The sequence below is a fragment of the Elgaria multicarinata genome, chromosome 4 (genome assembly GCF_023053635.1).
Source record: "Elgaria multicarinata webbii isolate HBS135686 ecotype San Diego chromosome 4, rElgMul1.1.pri, whole genome shotgun sequence".
NCBI lineage: Eukaryota > Metazoa > Chordata > Lepidosauria > Squamata > Anguidae > Elgaria > Elgaria multicarinata.
Window position 1 is genome coordinate 89,739,071 of NC_086174.1, and position 6,000 is coordinate 89,745,070.

A 6,000-nucleotide genomic window follows, 5' to 3' on the forward strand; every position below is an offset into this window, starting at 1 on the left:
AGCTCCGCCTGCCATGAAACTGTTAAAGGCATAGGAAGGAACCCTTCTGGCAGTAGTGTTGGAGGATGGGGAGGTGACAAAAGCTGGTACATAAGGTAGTAAATTCCCTACCAAATTTTGAGGTAGGAGGCCCATAAGCCTGTATCCACCAGTTGCTGGGGAACATGGGTGGGAGGGTGCTGTTGCACCATGTCCTGCTTGTTCATCCCTGGCCGATGGCTGGTTGGCCACTGTGTGAACAGAGTGCTGGACTAGATGGACCCTTGGTCTGATCCAGCAGGGAACTTCTTATGTTCTTATCTTAAAAAGAAATAAAAAAAGAAAGAAGGAACTTTTTCAGCTTTTTTAGAAAAGTTCTTATTGAAAGTTTTAAAACATTTCACGTACCAACGCAAGCCAGTTGTAATCCCCTTTCTTCTCACTCAGGGCAACTTCTGAGACAAGAAATAGTCTAATCCATCATAATTGCATTGTCTCCTGTGGCTGTAAAAATCTGAATCATGTACCATCGGCTAGCCTGACTTTTAGCCACTAGGTGGCAACAAATATAAAATCCACTTGGCAAGAAATCAGAACGTTTATAGGAAAGCATGCAAATCAGAACCAATGGAAGGATTTGAAGTTAGATTTCCTGTTGTAGGAGGGAAGAATGACCAAAGACAAAAGTGGTGATTGTGGTTCAAACAACTAAAAAGAGGAAAGTTACAAAACAGACATTGTGTTTATTTTTACTCAAGAACCGTGAAGAACTTTGTGAGAATAACGCAAAGCAATCTTTTCTACGCATGTGTATGTGTTGCATGCTTGATAACAACCAGCGATCTCAGGTTTCTGATTGCTGTTTACATACCACTAGGTGGCTGTAGAGTGCCATAAAATGTGTTTCAGTCCACTTTTAAATGAACATTGATGTTGGTCGACTTTTGATAAGCCGTAGCTAAAACATTGATAAAAAATTTAAAAATATATTTCTCTATTGAAAGGAAAGGTTAATACTATTTTAGTTCATTGTATTAATCTTTCTCTTGTTTCGTGCTCTCTACTTTGTAAATGGCTTTGAACGGGCTTTTCCTTAGCAGGTGGTATAAAAATATTTTAAATAACTTAAATTCGGAAATGCTCAAATATGATGAACACGAGGAAACATAGGAAAGAACTAATGATCATATCAGGCAAATGCACTCTGATCACTGGAACCAACTGTACAAACCAGAACTATATAACATACTAGTGAATGAACCCGGCTTTGCAAGGATTGCATTTGCTTTTAGAATACAAAGAAGCATTCAAGCAAACTTACACAGCTGACACAGTTAGACACACTGTGCCCACCCTGCCCGAGTGAAGGCACGCCTGCTGGCACCCCTAGCCACAGCCCCTACCATGGTGTCCACCTCCATAACATCCTGTGAGAGGCTGTCGTGTTTTCTCTTTAACCTCCAGCCTTCTTGGGAAACAATAACGAGGCCTGCTAAGTAATCTACAAAGCTTTATTTAAGCAATAAACATCTCTTCCTGCCTGAAGAGAATCTAATCTCTTGGAACTTTCCCCTAAGCAAAACGATGCAAACTAAGCGAGACAATTGTCTGTTCAAGAAGAAGAAAGCCTTTTCCCAAGATGTGTTAACTTCAGAGAGACTAGTTCTCAGGCGGCTTCTGATGCGATGCGAGCTGGGCCGACTTTCTCTCACCTTCCTTTCGCTCCGCCCATTTTAACTTGTTGGTGCTCTCTCCTTCAGAAGAATGTTGGCTTCCCACTGAATGTGTATTATTTGCCCTTGACAAGATAAGCTCTGGAGAGAGCTGACCACCAGCTGGTGCAGAGTTCGTGAGAGCTGTCTCCCCCACTGATACAGGCTGGCCTGTGTCTGGCACCGACTTCTCTACATCGGAGTCTGATTCTGATTGATTACCTGAAACACTTTCTTCCAAACTAGGGGGAGCAGGGCTAGACATGACATAATACATTTATTAGAATGTAAGCCTATGCGGCAGGGTCTTGCTATTTATTGTTTTACTCTGTACAGCACCATGTACATTGATGGTGCTATATAAATAATAATAATAATAATAATAATAATAATAATAATAATAATAATGATGATGATGGAGCTGTCCACTCCATTGTCCTTAGATGGAGCTACCCCACAGCGGAAAGGTGGGGGGCAGGCCTATAACTTGGCCTACTAATCCTCCCTGGCTTCACACTGCAGTTCTTCTTCTTTTCATACTTCAATATTTGGGGCTTTTTTAATGTCTAAAACACCCATGAAAAACATGAATGATGTTTGGTTAACATCTGCTCACTGCAGTGCTGAAGATGATGGGAAGTTTGATCAAAGATACTGAAGCTGTATATCTTTTTTAAAAAATTAATTTGCCACCTTTTTGATTCAAGATGGTGGCCGAAATGTTCACTATACCTAAAACCATCCCAGATAGAGGTAAAACAAATCTGAAAAGTTTCATAACAATCGGATATATGGTTTTTGAGTACATCGAGGACATGCAAATAAACACTACCTTTTATTTATATAGATACAGAACTGTTTAAAGATTTGGTTCACATACTTTTTACCACTATATGATGTTAGGATATTTTCCCCAAGAATAAGGAAGACTGCAACACCAATAGGAAAAGCATGTCAAATTGCAAAAACTTTGGATTAATTCAATTTATGACAGGGATAGGCCCTCAAGATATCTTAGAGTACAACTCCTGTTACGCTCTATACATGGCAAGAATGACCATTAGCCATTCTTGCTGTGGCTGATGTACTTCACTTGCTGTGGATACTAGGTGGAGTGTTTCCGTGAGAGGCCACATGAAAAAATCCATTACGCACAAAAGGCATTTATGCAGACCAGGAGTTCATTTTAGGGAGAACTCTTGACTCAGCTTAAATGGGAACAGTTGTGATTATCCAAGGAAACAATGAATTTACCTGGGGCAAGTTTGTCCATCACTAAATAGAAGTACCATGTCGTCAGCATATAAAATAATTGAAATCATACTGGGACCAATTGAAGAAGGAAAGAATTCTGGACTAGACAGCCTTAGAATAATAGCATTAAGAAAAAGGTTGAAGAGCAAGGGAGCTAAAACATCTAGCCTAGAAGATATCCTTGTTTAACACCTTGATTTATTGGAATTGCATCCATCAAAGAATCTGAGCTTCCCCCTCAGATTCATGTTGTTGTTATTATTATTATTATTATTATTATTATTATTATTATTATTATTATTTATATAGCACCATCAATGTACATGGTGCTGTACAGAGTAAAACAGTAAATAGCAAGGCCTGATGCTGGTGACCCCAGCCATTAAAGATGAAGTATGCTCCTGATGGCATGGCCCTTCCCTGGATGGACAGACATTAACACACACTTATTTGTACTTCCTTTTATAATCTCTGGATTTTAATTATTAAACCATTGTCTTTGCTTTTATCGTTTATTGTTGTTCCCAGCCTCGATCAAAATGGAGAGGCGGGCAAGAATTATTATTATTATTATTATTATTATTATTATTATTATTATTATTATTATTATTATTATTATTATTCCATGGTTCATAACAGCTGCAAAAAAAAAAAAAACAAATAAGGAAAAAATAGAATGAACAAGAACAAACAATAAAAATAAAAACAACAAAAGAGTTGCCATTCCCTGTTTTGAAAATTAAAACTCAAGGTATATCCTATTCACAGTATATGTTACGGGTGCTTAAACGATGTGTATGCTGTTCAGGAAGCCTTTTAAATAGCAGCAAAGTTCAATCCAAACGCATGAAGAAAAAGATTGAAAAATCGTGAAGGCTTTGGCAAATAATAAGGGAACAGACAATCAATCAAGCTTGGAATAAACCTTTTGAGCCAGTGCACCGAAAAATGTTACTAAAATGCAGCTGCTATTTTGATTTATAGAGAAGGCTGCAGCCCAGCAAATTAATTTGTTCTTAGAAAAAAATATCTAAAAGCAGGGAAGTTTACAAAGCTGGAATACTTAAACTTTGACTGACCTTACATTGCCTTATGCAAAAAAATATCTTTAAGAAAGATGGATCGGGAAATATTTTTTGCTTTTCCATTAATCTTTTGGGCAATCAGTGATGTTTTAAATTAATATTAACTTGCAAGCATGCCATGATTCAAGAGTAGGGTTGTCTGCGGTGTCTAGAATTTGGGGAGAGGTTTGCTATGTTCATTTGCACACCTATAATTTGAATGTACAATATACAACAGAGCCAATGGAGGTTTCTGTCCTGATACTTGGGCTAGATCTACACTACTACTTTATAGCAGTATTGAACTGCACTGATAACTGTTAGGGCATAGGACACATTCCATATACTGCTTTCATAGTGTTATTTCCTGCTTTTTATTCCACATTTGTAATGATTTGAAACAAGGTGTAGATCTGGCCCTGGTGGTAGGGTTGGTGGGTTTTTTTAGTCAGGACCAAAGCCGGAAGGAGAGGGTTAAACTCTCCATCCCCCTCCCTTTCAGTCATGATGTTGCTCAGGGACCTCTGAAGCTACTATTTACATTTTAAAATAATTTACACTGTGTTTATGCAATTAACATGTGTCTAGCTTGGTCTTTAATCAGTAAGACAGCTCCTTGTTTCCCTAAGACAATTCCTCAACTTTTTTGAAATGTCCATCTAAAGTGAAGTTCTGGTGTTTCCTGTGGATATTTCTTTGTCAGCCCATAAGGAAGATTGCCCAGGCCTAACGAATTTGATAATGTCCAAAGTGGCAATTAAACTCCTAAAGATGCATTGCAAACCTGGAAAAATGCCTGGCTTTTATACAAGAAACTAAACTTAAAACAAAGTGAGCCTGATCATGAGGCGGACTGAGGAGAGCAACGAGGCTGATCAGGGGTCTGAAAACAAATCCCTACGAGGAGAGACTGAAAGAACTGGACATGTTTAGCCTTGAGGAGAGAAGACTGAGGGGAGACATGATAGCACTCTTCAAATACTTGAAAGGTTGTCACATAGAAGAGGGCCAAGATCTCTTCTCAATCATCCCAGAGTGCAGGGCACGGAATAATAGGCTCAAGTTACAGGAAATTAGGTTCCGTCTGGACATCAGGAAAAACCTCTTGACTGTTAGAGCAGTATGACAATTGAACCAGTTACCTATGGAAGTGGTGGGCTCTCCCACACTAGAGGCTTTCAAGAGGCAGCTGGACAGCCATCTTTCAGGTATGCTTTAAGGTGGGTTCCTGCATTGAGCAGGGGGTTGGACTCAATGGCCTTATAGGCCCCTTCCAACTCTACTATTCCATGATTCTATGAATGGCCACCTTCAGATTGGAAATTTGGGAGCTAATTTTAGAGCAGCAAAAAGTTTTGGACAAACTTTGCCAAAAATATGCTGCATCTGGGCCCTAACATCATTAGTTCAAGTCTGACATAGCCCAAGACAACAGGCATTCGCACTGCTGGAATCCTGCAGTGATTGCACTTGTGAACTGGTGTGTTGGACAGCATGATACTGCCAAATAGATATTGCTAGATACTTAAAAATCTAGGAGCCCATGGGATGTATATTTGTATAGAATTTACATATGCTAATTTATAGGTATATGTACATATCAATTTGGGTTATTTTCAGTGCCTTTCTTCTCCTTGCAATTTTTACATCTCGTCCCACTGATATTTGTAATCTGCAAACTCTCGGGGAGTCTGAGGGACATTGACAGAGAACCGGCTGCAGTAGCACCATGAACTGACATGCAGGTGGGGCAGCCCTCTCCCAGGAGCTCTATTGCTGGCCTGCAAATGCACCATTGGACACCATGATTTGATGACAGACTCTGTTAATCCAGGGACCTTGTACGAAAAAGAAAATGCCATCACTTGATGCATCAATTTGCAATGTGGGGCAGCATGGCAGCTTCAGCCACACAGCTGATTGGCAGTGCTGTACTGCTTCCTTATTTTGCATTTGACTCATGGCCAACCAACACACGCCAATGATGCACC